Here is a 21560-nt window from a genome sequence, read left to right as displayed (position 1 = left end):
TTTCAGCTCAGGGCGTGATCCCAGTCCGGGGATCAAGTCCCGCATCGGGCTCCCTGGGAGTAGCCTGCTTCTCCCTCTGTCTCTCTCTCTCTGTGTCCCATGAATAAATAAATAAAAATATTTTTTTTAAAAAAAGAGCTCTACTCTCAATGTATACCTCACTTCTGAAAATCAGTAAGAAAAAGACAAATAACCAAATGAAAAAAACTGGCAAAAAATATGGATAGCCAGGTTGCAGAAGAAAGTACAGACAAAAACATACTCAACCTCAGTATTATCTCAAGTGGCCCTCAAAATCATTTCAGGAAAAAGATTAGATCAAAGCTATTTTTATCATAACTTGATGTTATTTGCTCTTTTCTCTATGTTGACATGTGTACTGACAGTGCATAATAGTGGTGGAAAAAAACCTAGGGAGCCTTAGCACATATCATGGCACTGGTACCAATCATACAGGAGTAATCGTATTCTTCACCACCATGCACTTGGAGTTAAAAAGATGAAGCTGTAAAAATTATAAGTTGCGTTATATCTCTACCATTGAGTATTTTCCTTTTTATTATTCTGTGCGACAAAATGAGAAGAGCATGAATGCTACCTCTAGGGAAGGCATTTGTGGGATTGTTGTAAGTTTAACCAGTGGCTTATTTCATTCAATACCATTTTAGCTGAAAGAACGACTGACAAACTACAGTTATTCAGATGTATATTTGGCAGACATTTTCGCAAAAATGAACAAAGTTAGCTGATCACTTCAAGAAAAACAACTGGTGGTATTTGTTGCCAACAATAAATTTTGAGCTTTCAAGCAAAAATTAAATTATGGTAGACCTATATCCGCCACTTTGAGCTTGACAGCTTCCCAATATTTAAAGACTTTTCTGATGAGACTGGTGCTGATATTAACAAATGTAATTTTTTTTTTTTTTTTTTGCTCTTGCATAATGAAAAATGTCAGATTTGGAAGACTGGCAAAATTCAATGAACAAATATTTTCCAAATAACCTACACATGGTATTACAAATTCATGAATGGGTGAAAGATCCATTCTAAGTGCAAGATAGACTAATGAATTTTAATATTACAAAGCATGAAAAGTTCAATAATACGGTTTCATAGCCCACACTAAAGCTCATCTTCAAGAAACTAATACTTGTACAGTTTTGGTAGAGGAACAAAGAATTATTTCAAAAGCCATTTAGAATATTCCTCCCTTTTCCAACCACGGGACTATGCAAGGCCAATGTTTTACAGACTTTCTTCAAACAACATATCAGCAGATTGCATGCAGGAGCTGATATGAGCCTCCATCTATCTCCTGTAAAGCAAACATTAGATTTGCAAAGGTACAAAACAATGCCAGTCTTCTCACTTAGTTTCTAATTTGTTTGAGAAAATATAATTTTTTAATTTAAAAAATGTCATTTATGTTAACATGTAATAGGTTTCATATTGCCATTTTTAAATGAGTAGGAACTTTGTTTTTAATCTCTCAGCTTTAATTTCTAATATGGTGACTCTTGATAGCTATTACCCACAGAAGCAAAAGCTCTTAGGGGTTCTCAAAATTTTTAAGAGTGACAGGCGGTCCTGAGACAAAATCTTTGAGAACCTCTGGCCAAGGAAATGTAAATTAAATTTAGATATTAGGTTTAATCCATCAGCTTGGCTAAAATTTTCAAAATTAATAATATCAAGTGTTGGTAAGTGTACATACTCTGCTTAAGGGATTATAAATTGGTACAGTCACTTTGAAGGATAATTAGACTGTATCTATTATAGGGGTTGGCAAACTTTTGGTATGAAGACTAAAAGAAGGGGGGAAAGCCTTATTTATATTTAAAGCCTTATTTATGTAAGACATTTGTAATAAACAACAAAAATAAGAAACGTGATGGGTGTTGAGGAGTGCAGTTGTGATGAACACTGGGTACTGTATGTAAGTGCTGAATCACTAAATTGTACACATGAAACTCATGTTACACTGTATGTTAAGTAACTTAAATTTAAATAAAAACTATAAAATTGGGACCCTTGGGTGGCTCAGCAGTTGAGCACCTGCCTTCCGCCCAGGTCATAATCCTGGAGTCCCGGAATCGAGTCCCCCATCGGGCTCCCTGCATGGAGCCTGCTTCTCCCTCTGCCTGTGTTTCTGCCTCTCTCTCTGTGTCTCTCATGAATAAATAAAATCTTAAAAAAAAAAAAAAACTATAAAATATGTATACTCTACATTCAATTGTTCTGCTTTTAAGTACCTACCCTAAAGAAATGCTCATACCTATAGGTGTGTGTGTATATATATATGTATATACTATATACACTATCTAATATGTGCTGGGCAATGTTCTCATCAAATATTAACCCATTTAATTCTCACAAGAGCCCTATGAGGTAAATACTGACAGTTTCTCCATTTTATAGACGAAGAAAGACACGGAGGCCCAGAATTGTGAAGTAACTTGTCTAAAGCCACATAGCTAATACACAGATGTTGGATGAAGCATTACTTTGTATGGCAAATATCTAGGAATAACTTAAATATTCAGAGACTTTACACATTGTTCTGGTTGGTGTATTTCGTCATACAGATCTCTTTAAGCGGTTTCCTGCCTTCATTTCTTTTCCTATTAAAATTTGCTGAGTTACATTCAAAGTGTCACAGTCTCCTTAAAGCTTTGGCTGGCCACACCAGCCCATAATGATCCCTCTTCTTAATCCTCAGAGAACATTAGATCTGGAGTGTATGGAGTTTAATATTGCCTTGATAGTCTTCTATCCCCTGGCAAACCAGCAATTCTTTAAGGATTGAGCATAAATGGATCTTATGCTCCTTTTTTATGCATTAGCCTGTCACCATCTGTACCGCCTCCACTCCTCCACCTCTGCCCAAGTCACCATCTTAGCTTGTCTGAAACTGGTAAAAAAAAAAAAAATCTCCAGATCAATGGAGATTGATCCCCCCACCCCACCCCATACTGCCTTCCTGCAAAACTGTTCCCTCCACAGGATCCAGGGTGAGCTTGATACAAAGTTCAATTCAGACAAAAAAAAAAAAAAAAAAAATTAGCCCTGAAAGCCTCTAAATGGCTTTCCTTTGGGTAAAACCATCAATCTTCACCATGGCCTCCAGAGCTGGACTTCATTCCACCTGACCTCTTTCCTTGCGCTGTCCTGGCTCGCCTTGCTCTGGGCACCCAGGCAAGGGGTGCCTGCCCTGTCCCTCCCTGTGAAGGGCTGAGACACTCTTGCTACAGAGCCTTTGCACCCCCTGTTCCCTCTGCCCAGTTGTTCTTCCCTGAGATGTTGGCAAGACTCAGGAAGGTCTTTGCAAAAAGGTGCCCTCACCAGGGAGGCTATCCCTGATTACCCTACCTAAACGAGCCGACCAACGCCATCCAGCTCCTTTAGTCTCTCTTCCCTTCCTCGGGGATACAGATCTTCATGCCACTTTCCAGAATGCAGTATATTGTGTATTTATATGTGCATTTGCTTACCATCTCTCCCCTCGGCCCAACCGGCGACGGTGCCCGGGGCACCGTTGCTCCATAAAATACTGATGGTTTGAGCCTCAGGCTCCTCGCATCTAAAAACGGACATAATACTACCCCTCACAAGATTCTTGTTAATAATTATTATTTCAGGGCGCCTGGGTGGCTCAGCGGTCGAGCGTCTGCCTTTGGCTCAGGTGGTCATCCCGGAGTCCTGGGATCGAGTCCTGCGACGAGCTCCCTGCATGGAGCCTGCTTCTCCCTCTGCCTGTGTCTCTGCCTCTCTCTCTCTCTCTCGCTCGCTCTCTCTCGGTATCTCTCATGAATAAATGAAACCTTTAAAAAGATCATGTTTTCATCGTTAAAGTTTAGCAAGCAAGGCCAGGCAGGCTGCTGCACCCTTTCCCAGCCTGATCTCCCCAGATCTCTACAACGACCCCAATGGCAGTGTCCGGAACACCATCTCCCACTTTACAGAGGAGGTCACTGAGGCTCCGAGGGGTGGGGGGGGAGAGTCACAGCAGGAGCTGCCTCCAGAGTCCAAAACAAACGGGCGGGCGAGCGCGCTGGAAGCACGGAGCTCTCCGCGAGGCAGGGCGCCGCTGTTCGTTCGCACTTGCGCTCCGGGCGGGGCTCTAGACCGGATGTGACCCCGGCCCCGGAGCCGGAAGTGCGTCCCGTTGACTTCCGGGTGAGCGGCCTCGTCAGCGCGCGCAGGGGGGCCGGGCAGGTGCAGAGGGAGCCTCTGCCCCCACCCGGGACTTTCTTAGACAGGGCTCGGGAAGGGTGTTTGCTAAGACCACTTTCTGATCAGATAACGAGCTGACACCAATTCTTCTATTTTCAGCTGGCACCGAGCGGGGTCCGACGTTATCACCGGCCGGTTATCTGTGTCCCCTGGAAGGAACTCCGGGTAAGGTACAGGAAAAAGGTGGGGGTATTGTTGGCGCTTCCTGCTGGCCCGCACCCTGGCCTATTGTTGCCTTTATTTATTTTTTTTTTTTTTTAGACGATCACATCACAATTATTTTGGCAACATCCTTTTTCCACCCTGGACCCAATACAATATTTATTGAACTCTACAAACTGCGTCAATATCGAGTGCTTTCTGTACTGTTTGTTGCCCACGCTCTTTGGGGGCATGTTTTAAAATTTTGTTAGAAGACTGTGCTCGTGGCCATGTGGTCAGCCCACGCTGCACACTCGAAATCACACGTTTTTAAACCAAAAGAAGCCTCCGAGAAACTGCTCAACCACTACATTTAAATTAATAATAATAATAATGGAATAACATTTCTCTCTTTTTTAAGTTTTTTTTTGTTTTGTTTTGTTTTGTTTTAATTCATGAGAGGCACAGAGAGAGAGGCAGAGACACAGGCAGAGGGAGATGCAGGCTCCATGCAGGGGGAGCACAATGCAGGACTCGATCCCAGGACCCCAGGGTCACGCCCTGAGCCAAAGGCAGACACTCAACCACTGAGCCACCCAGGCGCCCCTGGAATAGCATTTCTTGAGATGACAGTGAGCCCAGCACAATACCGTGCATCATCTCACTAAAGTACTACCTCCTCCATGACTGTTAATTCTGTTTCCCATTTTACAGATGACAAAAGTGTGAGTCAGGAAAGGGGGTTAGGTTGCACTCTCAGTCAGTCACAGCTGTGGGTACGCTAGTCTACGGAAGCCTTCCCGCAGACCTCTACCCTAGAGATGAGAGGAATGACTTTCCTTGAAGCATTTTCCCACTTTAACTTGTGTTCACCTGAGTTTGGTGAGTAATGGTTCTGCAGAGCACAGATCCCATTCGTGGTGTCAAGACTGGTAGTATGCCTGCGTGATTCATCTGGGTGCCAGTTAATAGGACCCAGTTAAACTGCGTTTTGAAAGCCATAAGCAATATGGCAATACTGAAGCTGCCACTATGCCTCATTCCTATTTTCCCCTCCTAATTATTTCTGTTTGCTTATAGGGGCGAGCCCTCACAATGGAATCAACAATGGTGAGCCACCGTCCTTTTTGACAGTAGTTTCACATCACTTTTTTCCCTGACACTGTCACTTTGGATTCTTTAACTGTGGTGTGACCAGATTCACAAGACTCAGAGACTCCCAACAGAGACCATGTAGAGCTGGGAGTGGCCATCTTCATTTCGTTCAAAATCGGAAGCCGAGGCCCCAAGTGGAGGGTGCTTTTTCCCAGGCCACACATTCACTTGCTAGCAGAGGAGTTACTCAAGAAGTAGCATTTGTTGAAAACCTCTTATGCAGGGCACCTGGGTGGCTCAGTGGTTGAGCATCTGCCATCAGCTCAGGGCATGATCCCAGGGTCCTGGGATCAAGTCCCACATCGGGCTCCCAGAAGGGAGCCTGCTTCTCCCTCTGCCTGTGTCTCTGCCTCTCTGTCTGTGTCTCTCATGAATAAATAAATATAATCTTTAAAAAAAAAAAAAAGAAAAAAAACCTCTTATTCAGTGACACATTTCATAATAAAATAATGATAGCAATAATAAAAACTATAATAGCTAATATATAGTGAGCTCTTATAATTTGTCAGGCATTATGCAAAATGCTTAACGCAAATTAAAAAAAATAATCCTCTCCAACTTTGAGACAGGTACTATTATTATTCCCATTTGACAGAGGATAAAACCTGTCAGGGAGGTAACTCAGTCATAGAGAAAGAATTCAAAGCCCCAGCCCTCTCTGACAAGATGGCCCTGGTTTTACTGCATACACGGGGAGAATGCACATAGAACGTCACTGTTTGATGCCTTAACCTAGCTGAAATGGATCTTCCTAACTATGGATTTCTGCTGAGACAAACACTGAGAAAGATAGATGGGTTTCGGTAGCCTGGAAAGTAATATTATCTGCTGGCCCCACAGGCACTTTCCTTTACCTGTACTTTCCTTACCATTTAAATACTGATGGGACTTTAAAAAAATGTGTTATAAAAGCACTTCCAGACCATTTCAAAGCCTTGATCGCTTAGATACAGACAGACCCCCGTCACAAAGATAACAAAGTAGTCCTCTTGTATAAGCAGATGTGCAACCCTCTCAGTTCAATGAATATCATGGAGACCCAAAGGTGTCTATTTAAATGATCTACCTTTGCTCAAACAAACAAATGCTGCCCGGTCATCTATGAATATAGGATGCCAGTATGGTGCAATTGGTCTGCTTTTGAAAGTCCATGCCCTTATAAATAGGCCCCAAAGGCTGCCATCCATCAGCTGTGTGACCCCAGACAAATCACTCGATGTCTCTGACCCCCAATTTGTTCATCTATAAAAGTACATGTGGCCTGAACAAAATTAGTGGTCTTTCCCATCCAATGCTCTGTGGCTCCTTGACAAAATATTCTAAGATGATCTCATTCAAATAGCACTTGTTTCATGACCAGCCTATTCAGTGAGAGACTCTATAATGCTGAAGCAATGTTGGCAGTGTTCCACATTTGTGGACTAAGTCACAGTTGGAGAATTTATTTCATATCTAGCAATATACTGATCTCAGCAACACTGTGGTTCTTTGCCACAGGGATCCATATCTGCCCAGGGAAAAAACTGAATACCTCAGAGGCATAACTATGGCTACAAAAAAAAAATCAATCTAAAATAATTTGCCAAAAAGGTGGGCATTAGTCCTGAAACAAGGATTCTGGAGCTTAAAAGTAACAGACATATTAACTAAAAGGACCACCCCACCAAGTAGTTTACTTCTTCAGGTATGGAGAACTTCTCCCCATGCTTGACTGTAAACCTATAAAGAACATATTTATTAAAAATAATCATTGGAGAATTCAGAACAATTTTTGTCTCACCACTGGAGTCTTTCTAGTATCTTCTTATATCTATTTTACAGATGAGGAAAAGCAAGAACAGATTCATTAAGTTAATCAAAAGGTAAAAAAAAAAAAATCTTTTAAAAAGAACATGGAGGTGGTGATGTTCAGTCCTAACCCAGCCAGTTTTGCCCAAATCACTGTAGCTCAGGGTTCTCAACCATGGCACCATTGATATTTTGGACTGGATTGTAGATTGTAGAGGACTGTCTTGTACATTGTCTGATATTTAGCAGCATCCGTGACTTCTGCCCATTAGATGTCAGTAGCTCTCCCCTCTGGTTTTGATAGGCAAAACTATCTCCAGATATTGACAAGGGTTCTGTTCTGAGGCAAAATCACCCCAAGTGAAAGCCAAGGCTACAGATGTTCAAAGAAGGACAGGATGGATAATAAGTTTCCAGCTCCCCTGAAGTGAGGTCTGGCTCAGGCCTCCTCTCTCCTTCCCAGGTGATTCCCTTCCAACTTTCTCAATACCAGCCCTCCTTCTAATCCTAGTAGTATCATGCTGAACCCTTGCTTTAAAACTCACACCTTTCCCTCATTGGCTACAGAATCATGCAGACAACTTTGTGTGGCCTCTAGACTTGATTTCAGCCCCAGCCCTGATACCTCCGCCACACACACCACACATTCCCCAGACCACTATGCATTGCCACTCTTCCTTTGCACATACTCTTCCCTCTGCCTACAATGTTGTTCCTGTCCTCCCGGACTGATCTCAGTGTGATTCATCCTCCTGAACCCAGGCACCTGCTGTGTACATTCCACAGGTGCTCAAGAGCTATTGGAATTGAACCGAATGGAAATGACTTATTTTCAGTTGTCCCAGCCCCTGACCTCAATCAGAGCTACCCAACCACTACAGACCTCAGTTACCTCATCTGTAAGATGGGCACTATTGACACCTTCCTCTCAAGATTTTTGTGAGAAATAAAGAACATCAAGTGGCTGCCACATAATAACATTTTCAGTGAAAAGTTCTTTTATCCTGCTATTCTCACTAATCCATGAAAATTGTTTTACAAGAACGGGCTCACTTTCTTGGCTACAAGATCTTCATGCGTTTGGCATACAGAAATAGAACCAAAAGCCTTCAAGTCTCTTTCTCTTGCATCCTGAGTAATATTCCGTTTTTTCCATTTTTGGTTTTTGGATTTTTTTCCCCTAAATATTCGGAGACAAGAATACAAGTTTGATACCAGTGTAACTATAGAAACAGTCCTATCTTGTGGGAATCAAAGAGCCCTCCAGCTCCGGCCCTGGCTGAGTTCTCTCTAAACAGTGCTATCTGCAACCCACACTGTTTGCAACCATCAGTAGTTTTTCAAAAGGTTTCCAGTTTCCCACGGGAATATAAGGAAATTGGAATTATTAAACCAAACGATAAGAGAAACAGGAACAATGCCACAGCCCTCCACCCCTGAAGTCCAGTGAATTTGAAGTTCTTTGTGTAACGCTTATAAGGATGCCAAGCCCTGCAGAGATTGGTCACCAGGAAAAGGAAGAGGATACCGAGGGTCACAGCCACTTGAGCAAAGGAACCATCCATCACCAACGCTTCCCGGGCAGCCTGCACGTTTCCAGTCACAGAGGGCACCAGATCCGGCCGGCCAAGGACAGAGGAAAAAAACAACCTTGGCTTTGCTTTATTAGTTAAGTGAACAGACTCCTTAAGAGTATTGATGTATTGACTAATGATTCTGACATCCAGCGTGCTGAGAGCTTACATGTTTAAAGGGCAAGAGTTACAAATCAACAAGTTATTAATTTAATTCCTCTTTGAAAAGGTGCCAAAGGTAGAGAGAGCAGAACAAGAGGAACATTTATTATGTTGACTTCAATATAAGTTCACCCCCTACCTTCTTAGCTTGTGAATTTTAAACATGAGGGTGTTGAAAACAGGCTGGGGCAGCTTCTTAAAATGCTGGTCCCTGGGCCCACACTCCACTCTTCTGCTTCCTTAGATCTTGGTTTGGGCCAGGAAATGTGCTTCTTACCACTCACCTCCCACACCAATTAGATGTGATGCAGGTGAGCAGCAAACCACTTTGAGAAACACCACACCAGGGCTGATAACTGTGTTCTCTCTTACTCGACAGCTGTTCCCAGAACAGAACACATTTTTCCATCCCCCTTGCATGGAGCTGGGGCAGTTGACCCAAGTTCTGTTCAGTGTGGTGAGAAGCAATTTGGACCACTTCTAGACCTGGCTCAAAGACGTCCTGCACCATCCTCACACTGTCTGTCGTTGGCTGGTTGGATGCAGAGGAGACAGCATAGCTGCTGCCTGAAGAGGTTCCTGAATGAATGAGTGGAGTGGACTTCCATCCCTGCTCCCACCAAGCCACCACTGGACTGTCACAAGAGCGAGAGGGGGAGAAACAACAACTTTATTTTATTAAGCCACAGATTCTGGAATTTTTCTTAGCGTGGTTAGTCTAACCTGACAAATACACATTACTCTTCTCTCTTCTCCAATTTTATTAGATCTTCATTCTAAAGATCCAAGGTAAATTTTTTTTTCTTTTTTTTTGTTTTTGTTTTTTTTTTTCAAGGTAAATGTTTTAAGGGCAAAATTGGTAAACAGAGGAAAGCCCAAGTTGATTCATCACATCAAAACCCAATCCTATCCTCAGATATGAGAATGCAAATGGCTTAAAATAGAATAAGTCTCTTGAACTTCCTTTATGCAGCCCAGGTTACACCTCATATCTCTACCAGTCTTGGTGCCAAACTAATTCAGTAAGTGTTAGACTTCAGTAAAAAGCAAGGACTAAAGACATGTAGGTAATTATCCCCAGGGAATTAAAGGCCCTTCTCCAGGAATGCAAAAGAATCGGCCAGAAAGCCAAGAACTAGGGAGCCAGACGGGCCCATGCGTAGACTTCACATGGGCCATTCTGAGACCCCCTTGGGCTCCACAAATAGGTATTCAGAATCCGCTGCCCTCCACCCTATGCCAAGAAGCCTCTGCCTTCTCAACTGTGTGTCTGATGTTTCCGATGTTTTGAGGCTCAGGACTCTCAAAAGCCCCGCTGGAGACTAATCCAGGAAGTTTTCACAAGGCAGCCCCAGCAATAGGATACTGCACAGCCTTGAAGAGCAGGACCATTTTCCATCTGGTTAATATGCCCTCACCTGTGAAGCCAACCCTTGAGATGGAGGAGGAAGCATCTCCCAACTCCTCCCTTTCTCTTTAAACCAAGTTAGCCTCACATCAGCAGAGCAGCTGAGTTAGAATATGTGATTGGTACTCTGCCTCGTGACTGTCTATGGTCACTCTGGGAAGGATCCAAAGAAAAGAGAAGAGAAAGGTCATTCATCCCAGAGAGCTCAGGGATAGAATCTTCTACTCCCACTCCAACCACAGTGGTCTTACTACCTCACAGACATTCCAGACTCATCCCCTTCTCTTTCTGCTTAGACTATTCTTCCCCCAGACCTTCACATGGTTCATGTCTCTGCTTCCTACAGGTGACCTCTGCTTCAGGGTTCCCTCAGCAAGACTTCCCTTCATCACCATTTCGAAATCAGTTGTCCCGACCCCAGTCACTCTCTAACCCCTTGTCCCATTTTATTTTCCTTCAAAAGCTTTCTTGCCACGCAAAAGTATAATAATTGTTGTTCTAGCCTAACAATATCTACAGAGAACTGGGTGCTAAGAGCTGGAGAAAAGGAAGGTGATTGTGCAGAGTTTTTTTTTTTTCTTTCAGAGTGCTGTTTAAAAACAATCAATACGCAAAGAAAAAGTCCTCAATATGGAAAGTACACATGATACAAGGTTAATGAAAAATGTGGGTTACAGAGCTGCACACTCACTTGCAACTACACTGGAAATTATGCAGATAAAATAGGTAAGTATGAAATTTAGGTGATGGAATAAAAAGTAATAATACTTTATTTTTTGAAATTCTATTCTATAACAGTATTAATTTTAAGAATTTTATTTAATAAATAAGTACATAAGTATGTAAGTCAACTAAATCCAATAAATAAACCAAAGACTATTGTAACATTCTCAAAGACTATAGAGGCTGTCGGCTCTCACACCCTCATTTGCCAGATGAAGAAGCTGAGCTTCAAAGGAAAGTGAATGCCCAAGGTCACACTCAAGGTTAGTCAATGAAGAGAGACAGAATAAGAAAGCAGAACTTGGACTCCGGGCCCCAGTGTTTTCCCCACTGCATCATGCTTCATCATTAGTCAAACAAAGGAGTCTCTTGAGAAGGGACAAATCCTTTCAAAGCATAAAAACCAAAGTAATCCTAACCATGCATACGCAGAGTGTAACGTAGAAACATTTCTCGTTCACATGGGGCACTCACTGCCCGAGACCCTTCACCTTGGTGCTCTTCTGTAGCCCAGTGGCTTAACCTCTTTGAAGTTCTGTTTCCTCCCCTGGGAAAGTGACGATGGTGGTGGTGGTGGTGGTGGTGATGTTGGCAACAATGATGATGATATTAATGAGAATAATGTTACTAATGATGATGGCTGGTCCTACCCTTTGTCAGGCACCATGCCGAGTGCCTCAGTGCTTCATAAAGATCACTTCATTTAATTTCCATGCCACTATGAGGTGGGCATGGTAATCATTACTGTTATTACCATCCCCTTTTATCAGGCGAGGAACAGGCCTACAAAAGTTAATTAACTCCCCGAAAGATACTCAAATAGTAAAATGATTAAAATTAGAAGTTAAACTCAGGCAGGCCAGCTACAGAAGTGGAATTCCAGTACACATGTTGCAAAAATCCTAACAAATAGTTTGCAAATGCCTAAAGTTCAGGAAAAGTAGATCATGCTATGATGACCCCTCTGAAAAGGAGGTAGAGATATTGGCCAACCTTCTTCAGAGACTTGTTTTGGGCTTCATATCTGATCCCCCTCACACCACTAAAATTCATGTATTAAAATCTTTTTTTAAAAAACATTTTATTTATTTATGAGAGACACACAGCGAGAGGCAGAGACAAAAGCAGAGGGAGAAGCAGCCTCCCCGTGGGGAGCCTGATGTAGGACTCGATCCCTGGACCCTAGGATCACACACTGAGCCGAAGGCAGACCTCACCTGCTAAGCCACCCAGGCATCCCATGTGTTGAAATCTTAAACCCCCAGTGTGATAGTATTTGGTGATGGGGCCTTAGGGAGGTGATTAGGTAAAGAAGGTTGAGCCTCACTGATGGGATTGATGTCCTCGGAAGAAGTAAAGTAGACTAGAGCCTGTTCTCTCAGCCGCATGAAGACACAGCAAGAAGGCAGCTGCCTGCAAGGCAAGAAGTATGTCTCACAAGATACCAGATCTGCCTGTGCCTTGATCTTGGGCTTCACAGCCTTCAGAACTGTGAGAAAGAAGTATTTGTTGTTTAAGCCTCTGGTCTATGATATTATTGTTATAGCAGCCCAAACTCACTAAGACAGAGGTTGTTCTAAAGAAAAAATGAAATCATAGGTTATGGTGGGGCTTCTGAAACTACCACATCCTATAAACATGATGTAACAGCATTAATTCATCTAATTCTAATAACTTCCCAAGGTAGTTACTGTTACTACCACCTTCATTTAAAAATGAGAAAACTGACTCACAGCCCAATAACTTAGCCAAGGAATGGTTGGCCTGGGATGCAAATGCAACAGTCTGGTACAACTGCCTGAAATTTTAACCACTGCACTAGGAGTGTTTCTAAAAATCACGATTATTTTTGAAGCAGAAAGTTCCTAGGTCATAAGATACAGTTCATGTACTTCATCTCTTGAGTTTGGAGTTGATCATATGTAGATAGTCACTCTCCCCAGGATGCCTTCAATCATCCTTCATCCTAACAATCTAAAGAATAGCCAGCTGTTGCCAGTTCCTAATTTGGGAGTGGTCTAGAAGAACAATGTGGAGATCCAAGAGCAGCGCTCAGTGAGTTCCTTGAGTCCATTCCCCTTTCCTCAGCCAGGCATCTCAGTCTCTGGGGACTTGGTCATTCTGGGTGACAGTGACATGAGCTGATGTGAGTGGGTGCCTAAGCTGCATGCTAGCCAGCAACATTTAAAATGAATGAGGCTGCTCTCCACTGAGCCCAAATGCTTCACTGGAAAAAGCCAGTCACTGTATTTTTTGCAAGACAGCTGCAAAAACAGGCCACCAAATTCAGAGGCAAGTAGGAGATGCAGAAGAGACAGGGATTCACAGTGATTGGGGAAAAAAAAATAACCATATTACTATGGCAGAAGTGCTGAGGAAGCCCGGGAGTCTCCACATAGACAGTGAAGAGGCAGCAGGACCCATGAATTCATTTTAAGAAAAGGATTTGAAGCCTTGTCTAGATTCAGAGATTGTTAGAATTGGAAGGAAACATAAATGCCATATTAGTCCACTTCCTTGTTTTACAAGTAAGAAAAGTGATGGCCAGGAAGGTAAGTGACTCCCTCAAAGTCACATAGCTGACTAAGGGCTCTGCATCTATGTAGAGGGTGGGTGGTGTGTACGAATAGAGGGTGGCCCTACCTGGAGGGTATGGGGCCCTGTGGGTCACTCCCACATCCCTTCAAAAGGCCCTCCGCAAGGTGCAAAGTCCTTTCTGATCTGGCTCCATTATTTCTGCTGCCCACCTCCCTCCTCACATCCATCCTGTGCCTACAACCCCAACCTCCTGGCTTTCCTTTAACCTGGCAAGCCTGCTACTGCCTGAGGTCCTTTGCACATACCTCTTCCTCTGCCTGGAATGCTCTTTCCTCAAATACCCATGTATCTCAGTCTGCAGTGTGCTGGAACCAGCTCAGATCTGGTCCATTATTGTCAAATTTTCAGGAATTTTGTGAGACAGTTGTTAATTTACGGTTAAATGTTACTATATTAAAAACAAAGGTGGGGCATCTGGGTGGCTCAGTCAGTTAAGCATCTGCCTGTGGCTCAGGTCATGATCTCAGGGTCCTGGGATCATCCAGCCCACATCTGGATTCACTGCTCTGTGGGGAACCTGCTTCTCCTTCCTCTGCTCCTCCCCCTAGCTTGTGCTTTCTCTTTCTCTTTCTCTCTCTCTAATAAATAAAATCTTTAAAAAAAATTGTTTTATGACAAAGGTAATAAATGCCCAGTGCTTCCTAATTATTTTGCTGCATCCCACTTTTACCTGTGCTCTTGAGGTTATTTATGTGTATTGTATCCTTATGGTGGGACTACAACTCCACATTCATGACTTCGTGTTGGTAGCTTAAAACTAGCCATCGTGGGCATATTTACAGAAATTGGCACATCCTACAAACCAGGGCTTGCTTTCCTTATTTTTCTAGACTTACAAAAGTAATGGATAAAAATACTAGTAATGAAAAAAAAATACTAGTAATGTAGATTAAGCATAAAATTGTATCATGCTGATAGCCGTTACAATGTGACTAGCACAGCATTTGAGGACATCTCCCAGTATTGGAAAACTCTTGTCCTTTTCAGAAGAGCAGTAACCTAATGACATTGATGAATGGGTGAAATTCAGATATTCATCTCTGTTGTTTCACTTTTTCTTATTCATTAAGGTGAAAGAAAATATCAGCTAGCATTCATGTCAGAACTACTCTTATCAGTTAAAATTATGGTTTGGCTATAATTACAACCGAGTTCAGCAAAAATCAACGAAAGCCTTTTAGGAGAATTAACTGGCCATATAGAGTTTAACATAAAGAGTATTGTGTTTTGTTTATTATATGTATACTATGAACTATATATCTTTTTATCAGTAAAATTCATTTTAAAACCCATGTATATATAATATGTTTATTTATTTATTTGTTTTTTTGGAGAAACAGTTGCTAGTTACCCACATACCTGTCATCCCTTGCATTTTATCTGGGTCTCTGCTTAACCACCATTAGCTCAGAGAAGTCCTGTCAGACCACATTAGTGGGGTTTATTATGGCTTTCTATCCTCTTATTCCACTTTATTTGCCTTCATAGTATTTATCATTACTTAATGCTATATCATATATGTATCTATTTACCTGTTTTCTGGTTCCTCCACTGAATTATAATTTTTAAACTGACAAAAAAATAAAAATAACTTGTTTGGATTACTGCTTATTTTTCTCCTGTGTTGAAAATAGAAGCCCAGTACATATCAGGCACTTAATAAATATTTTTGAAAAATGAATGAATACAACTGGCATTCTCAGATTCTTAGGTAAATTTGTTGGATCGTTTGTTATAAGTCAATGTTGGCAGGACTCTAGACCCCTCTCATTGTGTTACACTCAATAAGAACATTTGCAAGTAATCTAGAAATCAGTATAAGAAGGGAGGAAGAAAAAAAAATATTTTACAGCTTCTGATCAGTGTTGTATAACTAGCCTCTGACAATTACAAGATTGTTGTAATACTTTCAATATTCTTTTAATACTGGGGCACCTGGGTGGCTCCGTGGTTAAGTGTCTGCCTTCGGCTCAGATCATGATCCTGAGGTCCTGGGGTCAAGTCCCGCATGGGGCTCCCCACAAGGAGCCTGCTTCTCCCTCTGCCTATGTCTCTGCCTCTCTTTCTGTGTCTCTCATGAATAAATAAATAAAATCTTTTAAAAAAATTGTAATACTTTCAAGATTGTTATAATACTTCCAAGATTGTTCAGTAAAAGGTGATAAGATCTGTAAGTAAGTTTCTTATGACATCTGTAAACAAAGCAGGGAAGCCACCATATTTGAACTAAGACTGGCCACATCCCCTGTGGGGTGGCTTTCCTGCTTCTAACACATCCTAAGAGTCCCATTAATAATTCAGTGGCTAGGAAAGCAACCAGGCAACAGAGATGCCACTGTCCAAATGGGATGTCAAACAAGAGACCAAATGTCAAAAATGTCATGAAGGAGGATGGCCTGTGTACCTACACAGTGTCTCTACAGCACTGGACTAGCTGACCCCCTAAGAATAGTGAACCCAGCAATGAGAGGACCTAGAGCCATGAGCTAATTAGCCCCCAATATTGAGAGAGTAGAGGGTGATCTTACAGAAGAGAGAATGAACTTGTTCTGTACAAGCTCAGAAAAGGACTTATGATTGAAAGTGATGAAAAAACTGACTTGAGTTTAATTTTTTATATTCATTCTAACAATTGGAAATCTCACACAATAGGAAATATTGTCTGTTCACCTGAAGATTTTCTGACAAAACATACTCTTTGTCCTTATGCTTTCTACACTTTTAACCTTATACCTTGGAAAAAAATAAACTAAATTACTTGAATTCTAAAAAAGTTTTCTAAATCAAATGACATTTTAATATTTTATATTTTTAGTATATGCTTGGTCTTAAACTTTATATTCTAGGAAAACAAAAGTGGTGGCAGATAGCTTTTTTAGTGATTTTCTTGAGGTATAATATTCAAACTATAATATTCATGTGTTTTCACTTTTAGTAAATGTACCAAGTGATACAGTCTTCATCACTACCCATTTCAGCATATTTTCCTTGTGCCCACTTCAGGAACTCTGTTCCCACTCCATGTCCACTCACATAATCACACAATATGTGTGTGTGGCCTTTTGTGACAGACTTCTTTTATGTAGCGTATTTTTGAGGTACATGCTGTAGCATGTATTAGACTTCATTCCTTTTGATGGCTTAAAAGTCTTCCATTGAATGGATATACCACATTTTGTTTATTCATTTAACAGTCAGTAAACATATGGATTATTTCTGCTTTTTGACTGTTACAAACTATGAATAGCATCATTTGAAATACCTTCAACTCCCCACACAAACCAAACAGAGTTGTGCAATATCAAGAACCCATGGAAAACACAACAAAATTGGAAGAAGAAAGATATTTATTATATATACCATGGTGCTACATAGGGTAGAAAGTATTCAGACCTTAAAGTCCAATTTTACAACATACTTAATGAAAAAAAATGTTTAGGATATATTTTCAGGTGGGGAAGTAGGTTATAAAATAATAAGTGCAGTAAAATTATTTATATCTGTATATGACTTCATTAATTCTAAAGATGCACATATTTTCCAATATCAATGGCTCTGGGCTCTGAGTTCTCAGCGCATGTTTCCCAAGTAGACTTTAATTTACCATTTCTGGGGATCCCTGCGTGGCGCAGCGGTTTGGCGCCTGCCTTTGGCCCAGGGCGTGATCCTGGAGACCCGGGATCGAGTTCCACGTCGGGCTCCTGGTGCATGGAGCCTGCTTCTCCCTCTGCCTGTGTCTCTGCCTCTCTCTCTCTCTGTGTGTGTGTGACTATCATAAATAAATAAAAATTTTTAAAAAAAATTTACCATTTCTGTCAAGCCATTGTTGTCATTGCATATGTGCAGATATTGAAAACAGAAGCATCAGTATTTGCAGAATAGGTGTGAATGACTTAAAAGAAAATGCAAGACAAAAATGGATCCCTCTTCAACCACTCAAAATCGATGTTTCAAAGGAAGAGTCAGGGAGATTGTGCATCCAACAAGATTAGCTACATTCCTGAAAGCTGAATTCAAAAGTAGGCAAGCTCTACATAATGCAAAGTGTGGTCAGAATCTAGCCCCATTTTTTTTAATGTGTTATTTTGAAGACTGCTGTCTCACCAACATGTTTAATGTACAGAAATCATGGTACATGGAAAATCATGGACAGCTACGAGTCAACAATTCTGAAAAGTTAGATCCTGAATATGAACAATCTTAGGAATATCAAACCTATTTATATTCCTGTTTATGTATGCACAGGAGGGATGTTGGATTTAAAAAAAAAAGTCAAAGGCTGAAAGAGCTTTTTCAGTAAGTATAAAATAAAAAGTCTATGTAATAGGAAAATGTGACATGAGCCCCCAAACACAAGCAGGTGGGACAGATCACCAACAACCCTAAGACATGCATGTTACCAGAGTCTGGGCAGGAAGGAGCAGAGGGAAGCTATGGCTCATCTTATGGAACAGAAAATAAGTGAACCAAAATAGCCAACAGGTATTCACTGGAAAGTGAGGCAGGCCAACTTGAAAATAGCAGCTGAAACTGGTAGGAAAAACATCAGAAAGTTAATACCAAAAAAAGTTCACTGATACTATACAAGGAGGGGTTGTGGCTAGGACAGGGCTTCCGGGCTGGCCACAAAATTCTGATCTCGGTGGTAGTCAGATAACCTCATCCTAACCATTTAAGCTATATGAAATTAACTGATTGATTTAAAAATAAATTTTTAATAATTACCATGGTTACTTGATGAAAAGCAGATCCTGAGCCCTACTTCAGAACTACGATATCAGAGAGCTCAAGAGTGGAGCCAAAGAATACTTAAAGACGATTCAAGTTTATGTGGTGGGAGGACTTATGATTGATTTTATTTAAAATTATTTTTAAAAATCAACTGCATTTTAGAATGAATCATGTTTAGTCAGTACCAACATTTCTTCCAATTTTATAAAAGGAAATTGTCCAATAAAATAGTATCTATCTAGAGCCATCTCCCAATCTAGACTCACAGAGAGGGAGGCCTAACTGTTTCTGGGCGATGACTCAGAGCTCTCAACCAGAAGGGCCGGGAAAGCCTGCAGAGCAAAGAGACATCCTGTTACGTAAGCCACAGCCAAGGACGGGCCCTCCCCAGGGAAGAGAGTCACAGCTAGTCTAACTTTGGGGCGGGGGGGGGGGGGGGGGGGGGGGGGGGGCGGAGGGAGGTTGTTTGCTTATGAGGCAGTGCACGCACTAGCAATGCCATCATCCATATAGGGGGCTTTAGAATCTAGAAAGTACCCCATATCCTCTTCCTCCTCCCCCCATTCTGATTTGAGATACTGAGAACCTTTGGTAGTGGGCAAAGGATGCATTATAGGAGGAAAATGAGGTTCAGTGAGGGAGGCTAGATGCAGATACATAGAAATGGAGATCTGGGGCATTGACCCACATCTTTGTAGCCTCTGCCACTCTCCTGTTGGACTTTTCCACAGCCAGCTCAAAACCACAAGATCATCTTGCATTGCCATGTTTTAGTTTGGATAAACTGACTATGGAGACAGAAATTCTTAAGTACCCGACGTGCAACAATTTCTTAAACATTTAGTATTCTGGGTCTATTTCTTTCTCTGAAACAACTACCGAGTTGATTGATAATTTATGCAAGAATGATGTTCTGCTGCATTTAAATCTAGGGGTACGCACCTCTGCCCTAACGTCGCCTCTAATTTTTCCTACCTCATTTTCCTTGAAGGAGTCTAAACTTGGTAGATACAAAAGAGTTAGAGCAGCTAAAGTCTGAAGTGTAAAAGATAAAGAGCTGCTAAGGTCACCCGAATGTGTCCATATTGCACCTGTTCTATATAGTATTTTTCTCTACTAATAGACGATCAGATGTAAATCCTAATGTACACTCCATTTTACATGCAATATGGGTTAGTTACTGTTGCTATGGAAACCTTCACTTTTGCATTTACTGATTTTAATTCTGTGACATTTGCTGACTTTAGTACAATGTAAAGTTTATAAATATAACATAAAGGTTTGTAGCGAGTTTTTTTAAAGTATTCAATTTGCATAGATAATTCCATCACAAATCTCTAGGTACATTAGGGGAAGGCATTAAACTGATGCCAACTAACAGGTATCAGCAAACAACAGGCTATTTCCAGAAATAACTATTTCCATTGATCCTCAAAAATCTCCTTCCACTAACCAAATGCCCCATCCATTGTAGAAGCCTTCCAACCACCGATTCAGTGATAATTGCCCAGCATAGATTTGTAATTTTATTTATTCAAAACACTTTTAAATCTGTTACCTCATTTGAGCTTTAACATTCATCTGGTGAGAGAGACAACCAGACGGGGTTTGTGGGAAGAAATGACCTCACTTTAGGGACTATAATCGACCCTTGAACAACACAGGTTTGAACTGCTCGGGGCCTCTTACGCATGGATTATTTTCAATAAATACAGTACAGTACTGTAAATGTATTTTCTGTTCCTTATGATCTTCTTAATAACTTTTTTTTTTCTCTAGCTTACTTCATTGTAAGAATACTGTGTGGGGCAACTGGGTGGCTTAGTCAGTTAAGCATCCAACTCTTGATTTTGGCGCAGGTCAGGATCTTAGGGTCGTGAGATCGAGCCCCTCATCGAGCTCTGTGCTGGGTGTGGAGACTGTTTGAGAGTCTCTCTCTTCCTTTCCTTCTATTCCTCTTTTCCGCTCCTCCCTGTAAATATGTGCTGGCTCTTTCTTGCTCTCTCTCTTTCAAAACAAAAAACACACACTGTGTAATACATATACCATACAAGATACACTAATCAACTGTTTATGTTATCAATAAGGCTTCCAGTCAACAGTAGGCAATGAGCAGTTAAGTTTTGGGGGAGTCAAAATTTATACATGGGTTTTCAATTGCACTGGGGTTGGCATCCCTAATCCCCCATGTGGTTCAAAGGTCACCTATACTTCAAATCCAGGGCAAACAATCCTTTGATATTCATCTGGATCTTCAAGGGGCTCACTAAACAAATCATCCTCTTTTCTTTCTTATTCCAGGTCTGAGTCATCCTTGCATCTTTGGAATCTAGTAAAATTTCCACATGTGAAATAAATACATACTCTCTAAATGTCCCTACATTTTTCTAATTCCTTGATTATTGTCACTTAACAGATGTAGAAACTGAGCCCTATAATCATTATGCAAAGATATCAGAAGTCATCTAGCAATTAACTGGGAAAACAAATGCATTGATAAGAATTGATCGAACTGACATACATTTATGATGCTCACCCAACACTTGTGAGGCATTCTCGCAGGCATGGGTAAACATCTACCTCCCTGTTACCAAGTCACAGAGAAATGAATGATTTTTGTTAGTGTCCCCAGGGAAAGCCTGGATTCAGATAGCCACACACATACATATTTAAATATAAAAGAGAGCAGGTACAAGAAGCATTTTAAGTGGTTCCATCAAAGTCTGTGCATGCAATAAAAGGAACAAATTTAACCAATATTTATTGAGCTTCTATATTGTGTCAGACACTGCTTGGCAATCTTAGAGTAGTGAAGTGTCTATAGTTGTACCTGAAGAAGGAAAGGGGATGAAAGAAAACTGTAATGCCATACTTAAGGCTTATAGCGGAAAGGAAGACAGGCCAACAAAATGGCAAATGGGTTTAAGAGAATCACAAGAGCTTTTCAAAGATAAGAGGCACTTGAAAGAAAACAGGACCACTAATCACCAGGAAGAAACAGGGAAATAATGAGACTCAAAAATGAAGAAGAGAATGAACTCAAT

The 21560-nt window shown here is 41.2% G+C and overlaps 1 protein-coding gene and 1 long non-coding RNA gene across 13 annotated transcripts in view; one reads left to right on the top strand and one right to left on the bottom strand.

The window, feature by feature from the left end:
* The window catches only part of LDB2 (LIM domain binding 2), a 375018-nt gene that overhangs the window by 333008 nt on the left and 20450 nt on the right, over window positions 1-21560 (bottom strand). The gene's annotated exons all lie outside the window — the stretch shown is intronic.
* On the top strand, window positions 4190-20892 carry LOC140620678 (uncharacterized). 2 transcript variants are annotated; one of them, XR_012020388.1, is made up of 4 exons: window positions 4190-4401; window positions 9436-9845; window positions 11050-11190; window positions 20818-20892. It is a non-coding gene; the product is annotated as an uncharacterized lncRNA (long non-coding RNA). The 2 variants fall into 2 exon arrangements; XR_012020377.1 differs by lacking the exon at window positions 20818-20892 and adding an exon at window positions 11361-16508.

Source organism: Canis lupus, chromosome 2 (genome assembly GCF_048164855.1).
Source record: "Canis lupus baileyi chromosome 2, mCanLup2.hap1, whole genome shotgun sequence".
Taxonomy (NCBI): Eukaryota; Metazoa; Chordata; class Mammalia; order Carnivora; family Canidae; genus Canis; species Canis lupus.
This window is presented reverse-complemented; position numbering and strand designations above follow the sequence as displayed.